Here is a 20,417-nt window from a genome sequence, read left to right as displayed (position 1 = left end):
GGCTTCTTGTGCTTCTGAATCTCACCCAGGGCATCGATTTCACATTCTTGCTTAGTGCCAATCGTTTCTCATTATGGACAGCGGGGCCAGGAAGAACCAGCAATGTGGTTTATGAAGTTTCTTCAGTGACATCCCCTGGGCAGAACATCTATGAAAGCTATTTTCTTCTTTTATTAGGATACTGTAGAAATGGAATGAAGTAAAGAAGGATAAAATCACGTCAGATGGGTACAGAGCAGTGGAAGCCTCCCTCCCCCATCTCTGAGGACACCAAGTCACCCTAGTTTGTGGCAGGAATTGAAGCAGGGACCCCAGGAAACCAGGCTCACAAACACGGAACTGGTACAGAAGTGCCACAAGGGGGCAGCACAACATCAGATTTTCTGAGGGGTGGCAGGGCCAGCAGCATTTCTGCCTTTCTTATTGGCACAGGTGGGGGTCTCCATGGTCCCCAAATCTTCCTGTCAGTGCCTCCCACAGGGCCAGCAGGGAGTTCTTACCCAACAGCTCCTCTGTGCTGTGCACAAGGATGAACTCAATTGGCTCAGGCCAATTCCAGATGTGAGTCACTGGAAATAGCCCTGCACATCTGGATGTTTGATTTTCTTCTCTCTGTCAGAAAGATCTTTTGATTCACGAGGAAAATGTGGTTGGAATGGGCTGATATGTCACTGTTTTCTCAGATTGGGGCATTAAGATTTGGGGGTAGGTGCTGTTTGTTTTTAAAATAGAGTGGCATTCCTCCTAGACAGGCCTCCAACCTTCTGTGTTGGAAGATGGCCTTGACTCTCTGATCCTGTTTCTCTGCCCCCCAATACGGGTATTCATGGCACACTCCACCTGGTTTTATTTTATGCTAAAGAAGCCAGGCCCAGAGCCAGTGTGGATGCTAGGCACACTGAGCATTAGTCCTGTCGTTCACTTTCTGTGTTTTAGAGAGAGAGCCACCAGAGCCTAGACTACTGTTCCTCGTGGAGGCCCGGCTGGCCTTGAATTTATGGCTAGTCTCTAGTCTAAGCCTCAGAGTGCTGGGATTATAGGCATACACCTTCACCCTAACTCTAGCATCTAGTTTTAAGACAAATCCACAAACTCCCTAGAACTGTCTAAATGTGAGGGATAGGAGATTGCCCCAAGGGGTGAGGTGACTAAACCTTCAAGCAGTGGGGGTGAGGTTCCATCTTCCTAGTTTCATCAGCCTGAGGTTGGGACATGGGCTGGTTAGGGCTGGTGACTTCCATTTTGTCGCACGGAGGTGCCTAGGGAGTTAACTGTGGGCGTCTCGAGGGCTTCTGGTCAGAACACACCTTCAACGCTGCCTGGATACACAGGGGAGAGTCTGTGTCACTGAGATGACACAGGACTGGGACAGCCTCCTCTTCCTCCCTCCCACCCAGAACACAGCTCACTAGCTTCAGAAGAAGAGTGGCGTCCACCTACCCCCCTTGTGTGTGCAACTTCTAAAGCCTCTCAGTCAGAAAAACAGGTCATCTAGATAGGCTAAAAGAAAAGAGAGAGAGAGAGAAAGAAAGCAAGAGAAAAATCAGGGTCAATGGGTAAGATCTGCAGTTCCATCATGAGGTATTCTCACTAAAAGAGAGAAATACCTAGTCTGAAGCTAGCCTGCCTGAGCTCCAGGTGTGACTCAGTTGGGGTAGCTCTTGCCCACCATGCAGAAACTTGGGTTTGGTTTCCAGAACCAAACAAACCAGGCTTGGTGTGGAATTCCTGTACTCCCTACATTTGTATGCGGAGACAGAAGGATTAAAAGATCAAGGATATCCACCCCTACATAGATGATTTTAAAAGTAAAACTTCAGAAACCCCCTAAGACAAGTTACATACCTATACTACCTACACTCAGTTGGCTTAGGGCAGGAGGATCAACAGTCCTTGGCAGGCGGGACTACATACAGTAAACCGGAGTCAAAACAAGAGGAGAGAAAAAGAAAGGATTCTTCATTAGAAGGAACCAATAGATATGCCACTGTGGGGTTTAAGAGTCATATGCTTTCGCAAAGAAAAAAGACGACCATGAGTACAAGGTACAAACAGTCAGCACTGAAAGGGAAGAGACAAGGACGGGGTTGAAGAACTCTACAAAAGGCAAGTGAGTCTTCCTCCCACCTCTGTTGACGATGCCAGCAAGGTGGCTTCTCCAGCCTGAGGGCTGTCGGTAAGAACTCGGCATTGTCACCTCCTGTCATCCAGTTTGCCCTTAACAGTCTTTGAGCCAGAGAGAGGCACACACCGCCCATTGAGGCTGAGGAAAGAAAGGGAGAAGGCAGAGGCTGGCTAGATCCTTTGCAAAGCGGGAGGCCGGGGCTAGATCAGCTTTTCTAGGATAGGGTGCTAAAGCCCTGAGTTTTGTTTCAACTAACTAACTTATGTTGTGTGGGGTTTGTGTGAGGCCAAGAACTCCTGATCAGCATGCATCACCTCCCAGCTACTTCAATCAGACTTGTCCCACCGTTTCTGGATGGCTTGCTTTGTTTATATTTTTTGGTTTTCAAGATAGGGTTTCTCTGTGTAGCCCTGGCTGTCCTGGAACTCACTCTGTAGACCAGGCTGGCAGGGAACTCAGAGATCCACCAAACTTTGCTTCACAAGTGCTGCACCATCACGACCCGGCTCCACCCGGCTGCTAGCTGTTTCTTGAGACAGACCCTCTGTGTGTGAGGCTAGCTTGGTACTCCCTATCTCATGCTGGCCGCGAAGCCTATCATCTTCCTGCCTCAGTCTCCTGAGTGCTGAGATGAAATCTAATCCCCATCATTAATGGCTAAGTAATGTTTAAGGCATGCAGGCAAGGGACAAGGCTCAGATATGGAGCTGGTGCCTAGTATGAATGGGCCCTGGATTTGATCACCAGCATTGTATGAAATTGGGCTCGGTAGATGCACTTGGGAGGTAGAAGCAGAAAGATCTGAGTTTAAATACAAACAAAAAAAGATTCTCAAAAACAAAAGAATATGTGAAACCGAGTTGTAGTTCCAGAACACAAGAAACTGAGGCTAGACGATGCTCGAACTTAAGAAACCAGCCTGGGCTAGACAGAATGGGGCTGGTTCTCCGGGATGTAAAAAAGGCTGTCTACAGTTCAAGGTTCACAGTTTGGGGTGGGTTCAGTTTCCAGGGTGTGTGTGTGTGAGGGCGGGATACTCCAAGCAGAAAGGGTGGGAGTGACCACTCACCACTGTGGGGCAAGGTCTGGAGGGGCTCGAATAAGCCCCACTTCTGTATCTGGAAATGGCAGCTCCTCCAAGGAGAAATGGGGGGATCCGTGTCTGGAGACATCGCCATAAAATTGGGGACTCGGGGCCGGAGAACAGAGTGGCACCACAGGCCGGGATACCCGCCATCACCACGACCTGCGCCGAATGCTCGGGACACATTCTGGAATATAGAAGATACCCAGGATGGTTCTAATTAGGAAGACAGCTGGAGAGATGGACCACCACACCAGTCGCAGTCTTCTTTGGGTCTCTTGCTGTCATAGGTTGACAAGGTCTAGGCAGAAAAAACACCAGATGAGATTTTACCAATGTGACTGTGGCATGGACGAGGCAGCTTCCCGGAAGCACACCCCCCCCCCCCAACCTCCAAATGAAGTAGAAAAGCCTGCTTACCTTTACAAGGCTGAGAAAAACAGAAGCCTACTTAAAGAATTTCACTGGCCAGTGAAGACTCAGGCAGACTCAGGCAGGCTGGAGGCAGGAGGCACAGCAGGCTGCTGACCCCTCATTAAGTTCTCGGGGTTCACTCTAAGCTGACACCTACCAGTCCCTCAGGGTGTGGCACATGGTGTAAATGCAGGAGCCAGTTGTCATTGGTGAGAATGGTGGCCTTAAAGGAGCAAGCAGGCAGAGGCAGGAGGTGAGTAGCTTTAAGGCAGAATTGGTGGAGAGGGGGACTCTGCTGCCCTGGGGTCATTCACTCCCCAGCTCAGATTTTACCAAGCTTTGGGTCTGAGGACTCAAGCAATGGAACTTGCTGGGATGACTTGTGGGGATTCCCTCTAAAGGTTCTTGCAGGAGCCTTCCTTTAGAGGAGTCGGTCCTACTGGGCTGCTTGCAGGACACATTCTCAACCTGGCAACCCAACTTAGGGCAGGCTGACTAGGAATACTCTCCTTGGGGGAGAGAAGTCTCACCCCATGGAGAAGACTGTGTTCTCTGCCAAGAAACAGGGGGCAAAGGACAGTCACTACCCAGAGCACCACTTCTGATGTATCCACAGGCAGGGGGAGAGGGCAAGGCGCTATTGTTCCACAAGACAGCCTAGGGCACCTTTGCACCTCAGCCCTAGACACTTAGCTAGACCCTGTGGGAAGCCTACCCTTCCTGCCTGGGATTGTACCTGGAGAGATAGATGTTCTCTTGGGTGGACAGCTCTTCCTCTGCAGGAGGGGCCTGTGGCCAGATGGTGTCCTGGGCATCTAACATGGGTCCCCAAAGGGGCTGTCTGAATCTCATCCAGACCCATCCCCAACCCGTGGCTCAGAAGCCACGGAGCTGGGGCTTGACCTCTTCCGGGCTTCAAAGAGAAAGGCACAGGAAGGAGACTCTTAGTGACTTCAAAACACACAAGACTTAGTGCACTGCCCTCAGCGCCCAAGTGCCCGACTGGTCCTCCAAGGAATCTTTGCCTCCTTTGGTCTTGCCCCCACCTCTCCCTGCTTGGCTCAGCATCTCTTCTCTCCCCCTGTTGCTCAACAAGCCTGAGGTCACATTTCAGGGGACACCTAGTCTTTCTGAAGTGACAGGTTGTTAAGCTCACAGTGTGCTACGAGTGGACACAGGCATCATTTATCACAAAGGACAGGAGGAAAAGTACAAATCAGATGAAGTGAGAAAGGTGCTCACCTGGTTCTGTGGGTGCCTCTAGGATCTGCTGAGTGTGGAGCCTGGTTCTCATGGGAGGCATGATTTCTCTCTGCAGGAGGCAGGCAGCAACATAGGTGTCGGAAAGCATTGACAATGGTGTTCTTGAGCCTCTTCCAGCGGTGACGCCTCTGGTGTCGGGAGGAAGCTGTGCCGGCATCCTGGGGCTGATCATGGCTGATGGCCTCTTCCTGTAAGGTGGTCACTTCTTCTTGCAGTGTTTCCCCAAGGGAGGAGCCTTTGGGGGTTACACGCAGAGCCGTCCCCAGCAAGCTCCAGAGTTTCTCTGTGTCGTTTGCAGCCTCATTGTGGTCTGTCCCAAGAGGGTGGTAAAGAGAACATGATGGCTGGGCACTTGCCCTCAGGCTCCCACACAACCCGATCTTTGACTGCGAGAAACTCTTGCTGCTGTCCAGGCTGCAGCTCATGAGGGAACCAGCCACAGGACAGTGCAGGTGGGACAGGTGGGCAAGGTGGATCCTCCTAGGCTGGCAGCACAGGGCGGCGGGCACGCTATGCCTTCTGCCACCCTGCCTGGAATTCTTAACTTCTTTCTCCTGGGGCTCAGATTGCACGATGAAGGTTAGGGGAGTAGGCTCAGCAGCTCTCCTGAGAGTCCCAGAAAAGGTGTGAAGATCGGCCAGGTTGAGGACAAGGCCTGGCTCCATGGGTTTTGTGGGTTTCACCCGGTGATGGCAGCAGTCTCCCCTGGGTGCCTGGCGTTGAAGACACAGGTATGTGGCCATCACCTGATTAAATTTTTGGTCTTCTGGACACTCAATCATTTCTTCACGTTGGTACCCCTTGCCTGCCATGGTGCCGACAATGCTAGGCCTCGGGGTGCCTGGGAGTCTCTGGATGGGTGCCCGTGCCTGGCTGTCCCTGATCATGGGGCGCGTCAGGATCTGACTGATGGTGGGCCTCCTGTTGGGGCTGATCATGAAGATTTCCACGATGACGTTGAAAATATCAAGTGGGACATGATGAGGAACGCTGAAGTTTGCAGCCAAAATTTGCTGCTTCAAGCCCCTAGAAGAGCTGGCTTGGAACGGAAGGTGCCTGGCCACCATGTAGTAGAGGAGCACGCCTAAGTTCCACACATCGCTGGCATAGCCATTGTATGGCTCCACTCCGAAGAGTTCCGGGGCACAGTAGGCCAGAGTGCCGCAGAAAGTCTTTAGTTTTGTCCCAGGGACAACTCTGACTGCCAGGCCAAAATCACAGAGCTTGGCATTCCCAGAGGCGTCGATCAAGATGTTATTTGGCTTAATGTCCCTGTGGACGATACAGTTGTCGTGGCAGTACTTCACTGCCTGTACTACCTGTGCAAACAGCCTTCGAGCCTCGCACTCCTGTAAGCCTCCCGGTTTGCGAATCTGACGCAACAGGTCCCCCTTTGAGGCGTAATCCATTATGAGATACGTCATCTCCCGTGTCTGCACCTCCTGAAAGAACTTGATTATGTGCGGATGAACGAGGGATCTCATTATATCGACCTCATTGTTGTTCCGGGCACAGTTCCCCTTCCCATTTGCCAGAATCTTCACAGCCACGTAGCTGACAGTGGGCATGTGAAAGGCCAGTTTGACTGTGGCAAAGGCTCCTCGTCCCAGAGTTGTCATCATTTGATAGACATTGCCAAATGTGTCCTCGTCACAGTAGAAGGTCTCTCTGCCCTGCTCCATCGCCAGGTTCTCGTTGAAACAAACGGGAACTTTAAACAGTTTAAATCACACCAATGAGAATGTTTATCACTATGAATTCCTACATTCCAAAGAGAAAAAGAGTTACAGATACTTCAGGCCACCTAACCAGCTACCTCAGTGCTCAGGAAGGGAAGGAAGTACCCAGAAACTGAGAGAATAAAACAAAGGGTCGCAGAAGCTACGAGCCACTGATTGGGAAGGAGAATCATCCTCTTACTTGAGCTGAATGCTCATTGAGAGAGAAGATACTAATAAAATCATATGCATGAGAATTTGATGAGACAACAGAAACCCCCAAAACCCAGAGTGTCTTGGTGGGGAGATGACTCGGGAGATCAGAAGTTTTGCTATTCCGTCAGAGGACCTGTGTTTGGTTCTCAGGACACAGGTCAGGTGGATCACTGACTCCAGTTCTAGGAGATCCCATACCTGTGACCACCGAGGGCATCCAAACACATGCGTGGATGATTGCAAGGGTAAACACAGACACACACACACACACACACACTTGAGGTCACCTACATGTCCACGCACATGTACCATATATAATTTTAAATAGTGTATAAGTCTTTTTGATTAATTATATTTCTATGACCTGGAAGGAAATAAGAGGACAACTATCCCTAAGGTGCGGCACTTGAGAAAATTAAGATGTAATGGGATTGCTGTGAGACAGACCTAGGTCTTCTGCGCGAAGAGTACATGCTCCTAACTGCTGGGCCGTCTCTCCAGGTTAACCCACCCATCCCCATGAAATCTGTTTTTGAAAACCCTGAGAGTCCTTCTCGTGGACTGGAAAATGTGGATGGAATTGAGAAACTTCTTGATATAAATTCAACAAAGAAGATACGATAAAGAACAAGATTGAAATATTTATGAGGAAAGAATCTGCATAGGCAAGCCCAGGAGCAGGCAAAACTACTGATGAATCCTTCCAATCTCTTGAAAACAAATGTCAGTACTCCTCAATACTCCACAAAATAGGAAGGTATTTAGCAGTTCCAAACTCATTGATGCCAAAACAAGGAAAACACAATGAAGAAAAATAGAGGCTATTTCCATGATGAACACAGATGTAAACGTGCTTAATAATACTACTTAATACTTTTCACCAAATTCACATAAGTCAGGCCATACTTCATGGTTAAAATATGCTCACACGGATCCTTGCAATGATAGCTCTACATATTCAGCCTGACAACACAACATTTAAACAGAATTAAGGGCAAGAATGCCACAGTCATACAGAAGGACGGCCATAGAGAAGGATGAAACTGTGCGGCTCTCAAGAACATGGTTGTCACTGGAGAAGATCGCTCTACATGGGAAAAGCCAGTCCTTCAAATGTGTCACTTTTCTTCTCTCATATGTGGAACGTGGGAGCAGGAGGAGGTCCTCAACATAAGAGGGGGTCCTAGGAATGTGGAGGAGGTCGTGTGAGAAGAAAGCATAGCAGCGTGGGTTAATCACATGAACCAGTGCTCAGAATGCATTAGAGATGTCCCTGCGATTGCCAGGACTAAATTGTTCCTATGATATGGTACGCCATAACAAGGAAAGGCTTGAAATGAGAAAAGAGAGATGGACCAAGGAACACATAACAAAAGTAAATGAAGAAGTAAAACTAAAGACAGAGGTTCTGGAGAGAGGAGTTAGTGTTTCACAGCAGTTCCTGCTCTTTCAGAGAACCCTGGTTCGAGGCCCAACACACATGGTGCTCGCAATGAATTGTTACTCGAGTTCTAGCTAATCTGTCTTCTTCTTGTGACCTCCACAGGTGTGAGGCTCATGGTACACACAGAGACATGAAAACAAAATACTCATACACATAAAATAATAATATTAAAAATTATACCCCAAGAAGCACAACTTAAGAATAAAAACTCCCGGGCTGTGGTGGCATTTGCCCTTAATCCCAACACTCAGAAGGCAAAGCAGGTGATCTTTTAGTTTGAGGCCAGCAATATCTAAAGATGGGTTCCAGGAAAGCCAGAGCTACACAGAGAATTTCTGTCTTGAATTCTCCTCCCATACATCCAGAAAATAAGCAGAGTAAATAAAAAACAAAAAACAAAAAAAAAACCCACGAAAATGTAAGCTCATAAATCAAGCCAGAAAATGAATAAATACACAGAAAACAACAACAACAATCAAAGGCATCAAAGCTGGAGGGACACTCACTATGTTGGAGTCCAGCAGCTCTTGAAAGTCCAAGCAGTCTCTTTCACCAGCACAGAGCTCCAACCATTTCCACCTCACGAACCCGCTTGTACTGTAAGGAGAGGAGGCAGCCTGAGCCAGAGCTGTGAGGGCACAGGGTTCTGTCATTGTGAGGTCAGAGCAAGAAAAGGACAAATGGTGGCTTTTCACAGCTCACTGGTTTTCTTCCCATTCTGTCACCAATACAGGAAGGCAGAGGGAAGAAATGAGAACACGAAGGGACTTGGAAGGGTGGGCAGGAGGCAGTGAGGATAGGGGAATGTGGCTTTTTCTATCACTCCTCCCGAAGAAGCAGCTTCTGCCTTGCTCCATTCTCCCCACTACTCCTCTTCCCCTTCTGTTTCTGTCTCTCTCTGCCTCTCTGCTCTTCTCCTTATTCCCCTTCCCTCCATAACCACTAAATAAATATCCAACCTCACTCTGCCAGGCGTGCCTATCCATCTGTCTCAACAAGCTGAAATAAGAAAAGAAAAGAAAAACAAAGAAACTCAGGGAGCGGAGTGAGCAACTAGTTGATAAGAATTAGCGAAGGGAGAACAAAGTAGCCAGCAATGTAGGAAGAGAGGGATGCAGGAAGGTGTAGGAAGGCACTTATGCAATTCGGGGTCTTTTTAGTTTGGGATGAGTGAAGAGATGCTTCTCTTGCTGGGTCTCTGTCCAAATAGGAAAGTAGATTGGTTGCTTCCTGGCCTCACTGAGCTAACAGGTTATCACCCCAACATCTGACTCCCAAGTCTTTATTGGTAAATAGAACTAAAGAGGCTTAGTTAAAACTTACGTTTGGTGACTGTGGCCAAGCTGGTACCAGCGGGACCAGAAATCCCACTAGGCCTCAGCCTGTGTGGTGAGGTGTTGACTGTCGGGCCCTGGGGAGAAGATAGTAATTAAAATACAGGTAGATTCAGGTTAGGCCATGAAACTGACAGAAAAACAAGAAAAGACTCATAAAGGTGAGCTCTTGGCTTTTTTTTTTATTAGTTTGTCAGGACGGGATTCTCTGTTTAAACAATCATGACTGTCCTGGAACTCGCTCTGTAGACCAGGCTGGCCTCAAAGTCACAGAGGTTCAGCTGCCTCTGCCTACCGATTGCTGGGATTGAAGGCATGCACCACTGTGGCCCGGCACATGGCAATTGTTAAAGCTAGGAAAGTTGAGGCAGGAGGACCAGCAGTTCAGGTCATCTTTGGCTACACAGTGGTCTTGAGGCCAGCCTGTGCTACAGGAGACCCTCTCTCACCAAATCAAAAAGCAAAAGCAAACAGAAGAGCAAGGACTGCTTTGGCGTGTACATGAATGAAGTTCCCAGTATTTCAAAAGTAACCTTGCCTGTGAGACACAGGGCATGGACACAAGGGTGTCCATGAGTGTTACATCAACACCTGAAGCAGGATGATGGCACTCAGCCTTTTTGTGTTCTTGAAGCTATGCTGCCTTCACCTCGCCTAAGTAGTCAACAGATTTAACCTTTAAAAGGACCTCACAGGACCCGCCAAGAACCAGCAATGGGGCCTAAGCCAAAGAAACTGGATGGAAGTTAATGAGATTTCAAGCAGGATGTTCGTTCTGTCAATAGAAAGTTCACACCCCTAAGGCATCGCATGTGCACACATTACACACTTATACTGGCTAGCAGCTCTCTGTGAGGTCGAGGCCAGCCTGTTCTACAAACCAAATTCCATAACAGCCAGAGCTACACTGAGATGATCCCTGTCTGGAAAAATAAAAGATGAGATGAAAGAGTTTTCCTCTAGGCCAGGCTTGTAATAATCAGATAAAGACAGACCTTGTCAACAAAATGTCCCCTTGTTTCTTCCAAAAGGACAGGTATTTGGGGTGGGTCTCTGGAGTGCTGGGCAGAACATCCCAGCACTAGGTAGTTTGGATCCTTGAGGTCTCTGGCAAGCAGAACTGATCCTTTGCTTCCAAATGATTATTGCCCCCAACCCAGTGCCTGATAACACACTAGCTTTAGTACTGCAATCTCCCTCCCCCCTGATAGAAAATGAAAACGTCCCACAAGAGGCCATTTTCAGGCACACAGAAAGCCAGAAGATGATGGAGGGATCTGGTGTGCTATGTCCCACCATGGAAACTTCCTCTCTTCCTCAAAGAACAGCTTCTTTTTAGACTTTCACTTTTTCTGTTCTTGAATCCTTTTCAGGTGCCCGGTTCCATCACTAGCATCACAAAATTGTATCTACCTCTTACTCTGGCCCCCTCCATCCCTGACTTTGAACTGCCAGGAAGATCCTAAGATAACCACTTTGGAGGAGGCTTTCTGCTAGAGCACAGGCAGACATCCATTGGTGCCCTTCCTTAGGACACCATCCAGTGTGCCTGTCAGTTCTCTGGACAGGAGTCCACATGACTTGTCCTGGACTCGGAAAGTACCTGACTGAGTTAATAAGTGAGAACACCAAGGGACTTGGAAAGGGTGGGCGGGAGGCAGTGAGATCAGGGGAACATGGTCAAAGCTTTTCATGTGCGTGTAGGTAAATGTCACTGTGAGAATACTCATGTTGTAGAGTCAATGTAAACAAATGTTTTAAAATGGTGAACGAAGGAATGAACCCAGAGAAAATATTAAAACTAAAGGTTAAAATAGAGTAAACATTTAATTGATGCAGATAATAAAAATTGCCGCAAATTATACCCCAGACTGAGGAAGAAAGAAGGGAAGAAAGGGTTATTTTCAATCCTGTAAACACAAACCTCTAAACCCCAAATCTGTGACCTTAGAAGGAAACTCACTGTGTTCAGATTCAACAGTTCATGAATATCCACCAAGTGCGACCAGCTCACTTCTATCTAAATCACTGTTTCAACTGAAGATCAGCCTCTGAACTGTAAGGAGAGGAGGCAGCCTCAGCAAGAGCAGTTAGGCAACAGGGTTCTGTCATTGTGAGGTCAGAGCAAGAAATGGACCAATGACGGCTTGGCTTAGATCACTGGTTTTCTTCACATTCTGTCCCTAAGTACAGGAAGGCTGCCCTGGTCAGTTGGAACGTAGGGGCTGGTTACACCCAGTTAGCATTCACATATCTACCTTTTTTGTTCATTATGTCTGTTCTTTTCATTCTTTTGTTCTTTGGGGGACCTGTCACCCAGCTCCCAATTAAATTATACACAGTAGCTTCTTACTTACAATGCCTAGCCTTAGCTTGGCTTGTTCCTTTCCAGTTTTTCTTACCTTTGAATTATCCTGTCCACCTTTGACTCTGGCTCTAGGCTTTTTACTTTTTTTTTTTTTTAATCTCTATGTATCTTACTTTGATTCTTTCTCAGTGGCTGGGTAACTGGATAGCTTTCCCAAGCATGCTCCTCTCCTTGTTCTCTTGCTCTTTCTCTGTTCCTTCCTCTACGATTTCTCCTTCCATTTATACTCTCTGTGCGACTGACCAACCTATCCTTTCTCCTGCCTTATTTTTGGCCATTAAAATTTTCATTAGCCCACCAGGTGTTAGACAGGCACAGCATCACAGCTTCACAGAGTTCAACAAGTACAACCTAAACAGAATTCACACACCTTATAATATTCTACAACACCCCATGACCTACCTTTTCCTTCTGGGTTTATTTACCAGGTTTTCTCCAACTTTGAAACATGGCCACATGCTAGGGATCAGAGTCCAAACACAGGATCCTTCCTTTGGATTACACATCCAAACCCTAATAGAAACCCTTCCCACTTTAATAATCACAGTAGGTGGAATCATGTGAATTATAACAGGCTCTGGATGTTGTCTTTCACCCGGTATGGAAACTGTATATTAGTCAGGAGCCATTTTCCCAAATATGATATCGGGACCATTGTTCTAAGAATATTTGTAGAAAGCCCCACTACCTTGAGAGCTGTTTGCTTATGGAACCTGCCTCACATCCCAAATATCTTGATAGCAGGGACCATTGTCCTAAGAATATTTGTAGAGAGCCCCCACATCCCAACTACCTTGAGAGCTGGTTATTAAGCGGAGTCACAAAAAGAATATTTCCACTTACCAGGTGTGCTGAATAGTGAATTTTGCTACTTTGGCAAAGACCCCCACCCCAACCCAGGTTCCTCATCCAGAGGCTATATAAGCCACTGCCATTACACTAATAAACGGAGGCTTTGACAAGAGAATTTTGCTTGTCCTCGTTTCTCTCTCTCTCCCCCATGTTCTTTCAGGTAGCACCTCTTCAGACCCTGGAATAACTGGACCTGTGGCGCGGGTACAGTGGCACCCGAACAGGGACCTGAAGAACGGCCAACTGTTGGATGGAAGCGCAGTCCTGGGACGATGACAAGAAAGAAAACAAGGTTCTGCTGGCTGTAGGACTCGGACAGATCTGCAGGACGAGGCAGGCGCAGGTTCACTGTCGCCCAATAGACATGGGACAGTCAATTTCAAAGGAAGAGAAATTCATACAAGAATTTAAATAGTCACTCAGAGAGAGAGGAGTAAGAGCTAAAAAGAAAGATTTAGTAGACTTCTTTTTATTTTATTGATAAAAAATGCCCTTGGTTGGTGTTGACAGGGCCAGAAATTCACCCCCAGACATGGGGCAGGCATTCGGTAAACAGGATGTGTTTGCTTGTGGACTCAAAAGGGAGTCCCTTGAGATGTGAGAAGTAAGGGTACAATCCACACAACTACGTCTGCCAAGCAGGCTGGCTGCCAGGCCTAGAGAGCCTATGTCTTAACCCCCTGCCATAGAGAGCCAAAGCTGCCAGGCTGGTTTGCTATAAAGGGAACTAGACTCAGAAAACTACAGCTTCAGGACAGTAAAAGGAGGCTAAATATGCTTCTTATCCATTTCATAATTTTGCTTCTTGGTCAAAAGTCTTTAGTTTGTAGGCGTATAAATTTATATCCAAGGTAGATTAATTTCAGTACTGTGGTTCTTTAAGAAAGTTTTCAAATCAAAGATTGTAATACATTCATAGGATTTTAACATTGCTTAGGATATCCTGAGTTTTTATTTATTTCTTATAAAGTTGAGGATTGTTCTTTTGAGTTCTATGAGAAATTTTGCTATAATTTTAATGAACTTTTACATTAAATCTGTAGGTGAGTTCTTTGAAGAATGTTGCTATAATTTTAATGGACATTTACACTGAATCTGTAGATTGCTTTCAGTGAGATTGTCATTTTTGCTGTGTTTCTTCTACTTTCCCAAAAAAATAGGAGATCTTTTTAGTTTCTAAAGTCTAACACTTTTCTTAAAAGAGTTGAAATTCTTATCATACAAAATTTTCCATTTGTATGGTCGGCTCTTGGGTGTGAGTCGAGTTGTCTCAGCTTGTGGTCCTTTCCTGCTGCCAGGTGTTGCTTCAGGGTAAACTGCTGAGACTCAAGCCTCTTACTAAATTTATCGAGGGCCAGAGTTATGCTATAACAAGTGACAATGGTTAAAAATCAAAAACATTGCCCCTTCACAAGCAGAGATAACAGGACCCAAGCTTCAGTCCTACTTGCTTAGAGTTACTCCAAGATATTTTGTCGTATTCATGGCTATTTAGAAGGACGATGTCTCAAATATCCTGGGGTGAAAGAGATACATTTGGCTTGTTTTCAGATTCTGGCTATGGTAAAGTAATTCTACTGTAAGCATAGCTGAGTGTCAGAAGCCATGTCCCCCCAAATTATTATAGGAAGCACCGCAGTGAGGAGTTTTGCAGAGAGCTCTACTTCTCATTTGTATTGAGAATAGTCTTATTGACCAAGCCTATCTCACACCCAAATTAACTGTTAATAGAGAGCTACCTGTTAGCGGAACCGGCCTAACATTCCAAACTATCTAGAGAACTAGGTGGGTCAACTTGTGACTTCCTGACCAAGGAATCGTGACCTGACCGATCGTAACCTCTTGGCCTATGTGACCTGCATGGACCACGTGGCATATCCTGTGCCCTAGCCCCCCAAGCTCCTCATCCAGGGGCTATATAAGCTGTAACCATGACTCTAATAAATGGAGGCTTCGACAAATATGCTTAGCCTCATTCCTCTTATCAGCCCATGTCTTTCAGGTGGTACCTCTCCTTGACCCTGGAATAACTCACCAGCCAGGCGGGTTACAGACCCTAGACAGAGTAACCTGTCAAGGCGGTCGACAGCTGAGCACATGTCCTTATGGTATGTTTGAACAATTTTTGTATTTAGGCCCAAAAGGGGTATTGCTGAGTTTTAAGGTAGATATTGGCCTATTAAAAATAAATAGCCATAATGAGGGCCCCCAGTGCTGGGGAGACTCTCAGTCAGGTCTCGGGATGGCAGGACCCCCAGTGACTCACGGGAGACTGTCCTTGCTGTGGTCACACGGGGCTTTGGTTGATGGGATGTGATGGGGACCGCTACACTGGGGTCCAGTCTCGTGGCCCACGCAGGGGAGGAGTTCGACCCCGAGTGACCCGGAGAAGGACTTTTTGAGGGAGAAGCCGCGGCCCAGTAATCCAGAGAAGTCATGGAAAGTTCCAAAAATCCAGTGATGGTCACAAGGGGGCAACTCTCTGCCTCTCAGGACCACTCCCAGGGTACTGATCAGCTAGTTCCTAGAACAGTATGGTGATGGTGGCAAGGGGGAGACTCCCTGTTTCTCGGGATTGTTCTAGGGATTGCGGTCTGGCTTTGTCTTCAGCAAAGACAAAGGAACTATCCTGAAACACAGTCGCTGAGCTGGCTGGTGCTGGATTTTTGATTCTTCTCTTCCTGCTGGGGCGGGGGTCTGGATTTATCTAGGTCTTTCAATACTATGTATGATCCAAAAGTGGCTGTGCCAATTTGCACTTCCAGCAATAGAGTTTTTTCTTTACCCACATTTTCTTAAGTATAAACTGTTAGTAGTAATTTTTAACCTTGGTCATTTTTACAAGGATCAGATGAAATCTCAGAGTTTTGATTTGCATTTCTCTGATGGGTAAAGGATTTTATGTTTGAGCATTTTTTAAGTGTCTCTCAGTCATTTTTAAGTTCGTCTGTTGAGAGTTTTCAGTTTAGGTCTGTAACATATATTTTTATTGGTTTAATTTTTGATAAGTAATTTCCTGAGTACTTCATATGCTTTTGGAGTGGGTTTATGATTGGTAAAGATCTTTTCCCACTCTATAGTCTTGTTATACAGAAGTTTCTCAATTCAGGAGATCTAATTTATTATTTCTCTCAGTGTTTGTGCCACTGAGGCTGTGTTTGAGATGTGGCAAAGCGTACTTCTATTTTTTTCTCTGTGAGGTTCAATGTAACTTTTATATGTTGAGGCCTTTGACTCATTTAAACTTGAATTTTATACACGGAGATGGATGTGGATCTATTTTTATTCTTCTACACGTTGATGTCTATTGAGGCCCAAATCATTAGTTAAAATGCTTCCTTTCCCCGTTTTCCTATCTGCAGGCAGACTTACAACTGAAGAGGAGGATAGCTTATAAACTTTCAATTAGATATTCAATGGTTAAAGCCCTGGTTATATTATTTTTATGGGAGACCTTGAGCAATTTTGACTACGTTAATTCTGCCTACCCAAGAGCATGGGACATCTTCCATCTTCTAGTGTCTACTTCAAATTCTTTCTTCAAAGATTTAAAGTTCTTGACTCACTGGCTGCCACTCAACCTGGAGGCAGAGGTCAAAGGGGAACTTTGTGGACCGCATATCGATGAGCACCTGAACAGGAGCTGCTGTCCTTGGATCCGGAAGAGATCCGGAAGCGCCTGGAACTTACTGAGTGCTGGTTCTGTGTAACCGCCGCCATGATACTGATCCGGGGTTTTCCGGGGCTCTTGACCAACCAGGAGGTACGCGATCGCGATCTCTGAGCGACTATGAACTCAAGGACTGTTGGTGGACAAATCAAAAGGCACAGCTTTCGTGACCCTGCTGAATGGGGAGCAGGCCTTTCACCAGAGCCGTCTTAGAGATCGGGAGCTGTCAGTTCTGCTGCAGACTGCAGAGGCTCTGTTTTGTGTTGCCAAGCTGTCGCCCAGCCTGACCCAGGCAGTGTGAGGAGCTGGTGTGGCCCTTTGGCGGCCTGGAGCGCTGCTTCGTTGTGTACAGCGAGCGCACAGGCCACTTTTAGGGCTATGGCTTTGCAGAGTACGTGAATAAAGACTAGGCTGCCAGGGCCAAGTCTGATTTGCTTGGGCAAGCCACTGGGGCCCTCGCACAATGTACGTGCATAGCACAGATGCTGGGCAGCAGCCCCCTGCCTTGTCGCACTCCCGGTGCCTCTGTGTGGACCACCTGCCACCTGGCTTCAATGATGTGGATGCCCTGCGCCAGGCACTGTCCGCGGTCTATATGCCCACCTTCTGTCAGCTGCCGTGTGGCCAGGGTGGGCAGCTGAAGGGCTTTGCAGTACTGGAGGATGAGACAGCAGAGACGGCAGAGTCTGAACAACAGCAGGCAGACGGCCTGGCCCTGAGTGGCATTCACCTTCGTGTGTCCTTCTGTGCTCCAGGTCCTCCTGCCCGCAGCATGCTGGCAGCAGAAATTGCTGCTCAGGCAATGGTTCTCAATCGGGGCAAGGGACTCCCGCCTGAGCCAAACATCCTGCAGCTGTTGGACAATCTGGGCCCATCTACCTCCCTCCAGCTGCTGCTCAATCCTCTGCTGTATGAGGTGCCAGTGGCCAGCAGAGCCTTTTGGGTGCGCCTCCTCCATGCCACGGCTGAACAGACATGCCCTGTCCACTGCACTGCTCCAGTTAGCCCTGCACCCCCAGATCCAGAAGAAACCTGGGATCCTGGGAGACTCCCCCTGGGTACCCTCCAGGCTGGGGCCCAACCTGTCAATTCCCTTTTTGGGGAGCTGTCTGCAGGTGGTGGTGCTGGCTCTGGAACTGCAACCTGCTGAGGGAAGGAAGCCATAACCCTTACTACCACCACTGCTGGGCCCTTCTGGGGTGACCGGGAGCCCATGAGTCTGCATCCCCCAGCAACCCAGCTCACTATACACCCAGTCTCTGTGGGGCTCTGAGGCTCCAGTCTTAGTTAGAGTCCTCCTGAAGGACAGTGTGCCCCTGCCAACGACCCCTGGGGTGTCACTGTTGGAGGAGCCCCCAAAGGACTATCGCATCTCCCTGAACCCTTACCTGAATCTACATAGCCTGCTTTCATCCAGCAACCTGGCAGGCAAGGAGTCCCGGGGCTGGTGAGCATTGTTTAATTTCCATGTGTTTGTGGATTCCATGTGCATTGCTGTTGAATTCTAATTTTAAGCCATGGAGATCTGATAAGATGCATGGGGTATGACAAATTTTTTGTATCTATTGTGGTTTGCTTTGCTACCTAGTATGTGCTCAATTTTTGAGAAGGTTCCATGAGGTGCTGAGAAGAAGGTATTTTTTTTTCTGTTTGGATGGAATTTCCATTAGATGTCTGTTAAGTCCATTTGAGTTATCTCGTCTGTTAGAGCCGCTCCCAGCTCTAAATCTGCTCGAGGAGGTGACCTTTGACTCTTGTCAGTGCTCTGACCCTGCTCATCTGTCAGGGCTGACGTGGACAGCCTTCTGGGATGGATGGCTGGGAACAAGCCTGCTTTGGTCTCAAGGTAGAGTGGCCTCAGTCAGGACCAGCAGGGGTTAATCTTAACAAGCCCTGGCTGGAATCTTCTAGGGTGGTTGCACCACTCTAGAGAATTAGACCCTCAGGAAATACTGCTCTTTATTGTGATAGTCAATGGGAGGCTCCCTCAAGGGACTGAAATGGCTGAGAGGTCTAGTCTCATTCTGGGTCTTTCCTAGTTAGGTTTCCACTGCTGTGATAAACGCCATGACTGATACCAACTCGGGGAGACTGGGGTTTGTTTTCTACTACACCTCACCATCCATCAATGAGGAAAGCTGAGGTTCAAAGCTGAAGGCAGGAACTGAGGCAGAGACCATGGATGAAGTCTGCTTACTGGCTTTGTCTCTCTGCCTTTCTGCCTTCCTTGTACCACAAAACCACCTGTCCCAGGATCACATTATCCACCATAATGAGACTAGGCTCCCCTGCAGGAGTTAACAATTAAGAACACACCCTGTAGTCATGTCTGCAGGCCAATCTGGTGGAGGCAACTCTTTGAGGTTCTGTCTTCCCAGGTGTGTCTACTTAATAACTGGGGCTTTAACTGCAAGGTTTTATTCGTTTTTGAGAGGTTTCTTGAGGCCCAAAATGGCCTCAAATTCAATATTTAACTGAGGATGACCTTGAACTTCTGATCTTCCTGTCTCTGCCTTTCTAGTATTGGAGTTACAGGCATGTGCCACCAAGCCTGGCTTAGAAATTTTGATTCATCTTTCCAGATACATATTATTCCATAATGTAGGGGATCCCATGGTGCATTTAACTGTCCCTACTTTAAATCTTTTCTTTTATTTACTTATCTATTTATTTTTGCAGTGGGGAGATCATATGTACAGGACCTTGGGAAGAACTCAAGGATAGACATGTGCCACCACCCAAGCATGTGTGTGTGTGTATGTATGTGTGTACATGTGTGGTCATGTGTGTGTACATGCGTGGTCATGCGTGTGTACATGTGTGTTCATGTGTGTGAACATGTACTCAACTAGTGTGTGATGTCTTTACCTCCTTCTCCCTTTTCTTCCCTCAATCAATCCTTGATTTTGTTTTTTGTCATTGCTTTGAGACAGGGTCTTTCTGTAGTCCGGAAACTCCACATATAGACTGATTTTGAACGCACAAAGAACTCTTGCTTCTGAGTGCTGGGATTAAAGGCATGTGCTGCCATATTCAACTAATCCTTGTTGTTTTGTTTTGTGGAGCCAGAATCTTACTATACAGTCCAGGCTGGCCTGGAACTTGGGCTGGCTTTGAATTTATGATCTTTCTGTCGTCTCCCAGCTGGAGAGATTACAGGCATAAGGGCATCACATGGGTTCTAGGTCCACTTGTTTATTACTTACGACCATGTCTCATATAACCCAGGCTAGCCTCCAACTGGGAAATGTTGAGCCAAGGTTAGCCTGAGAGTTCTGATCCTTCTCCTTCAACTTAGAAGAATCAGAAGTTCAAGGTCTAAGTAGTGTAAGGATCATGGCTAAGTGCTGGCATTACAGCTAAGTGTCGCCATGCCCAGCTTGGTACTGTTTTCTTTTATTGTCATTTTATTATGTGCTTATTTATTTATGAGTGAATATTCGTGGCATGGAGCATATGTGGAAGCCAGAGGACAACCCGAGGGAGTCTGTTCTCACCCCCCACAACGGAGGTCTAAAGGACTGAACTCATCAGGCTTGGTAGCAAGTGCCTTCCCCCACTGAGCCCTTCAAAATTTCTGTATACAGCTGGATGTGGTAGCACATGTGTGCAATCCTACCACTCAGAGACAATGTGTCACTATCTAGTTTGGTCGAAATTTGGAGCTTTTTTTATTTTATTTTATCTATCTACGTATTTTTGCTTTATCAAGACGTGGTATCTAAGTAGTGATGGAAGCAGTTAGGACTCACTCTGTAGACCAGGCTGGCCTTGAACTCACAGAAATCTTACTGCCTCTGCCTGCCTCCCAAGTCCTTGTACCACCACCGCCCAGTTATACAGTTCAGTTTTAAAACACTTTCTTATTTAGAAGCAACTTCAGACTTTGCAAAGGTTGGAAAGAGGGTCGAGGGAGAAGTCTCAGTCAG

At 47.1% G+C, this 20,417-nt stretch overlaps 2 pseudogenes; one reads left to right on the top strand and one right to left on the bottom strand.

The window, feature by feature from the left end:
* Positions 1 to 5,664: 5,664 nt before the first annotated feature.
* LOC130888434 (sperm motility kinase-like) lies at positions 5,665 to 6,568 on the bottom strand (annotated as a pseudogene).
* A 3,154-nt stretch (positions 6,569 to 9,722) lies between these two features.
* Positions 9,723 to 17,939, top strand: LOC130888433 (ribonucleoprotein PTB-binding 1-like; annotated as a pseudogene).
* Positions 17,940 to 20,417: the final 2,478 nt, after the last annotated feature.

The sequence above is a fragment of the Chionomys nivalis genome, chromosome 17 (assembly GCF_950005125.1).
Source record: "Chionomys nivalis chromosome 17, mChiNiv1.1, whole genome shotgun sequence".
Lineage (NCBI taxonomy): Eukaryota > Metazoa > Chordata > Mammalia > Rodentia > Cricetidae > Chionomys > Chionomys nivalis.
This window is presented reverse-complemented; position numbering and strand designations above follow the sequence as displayed.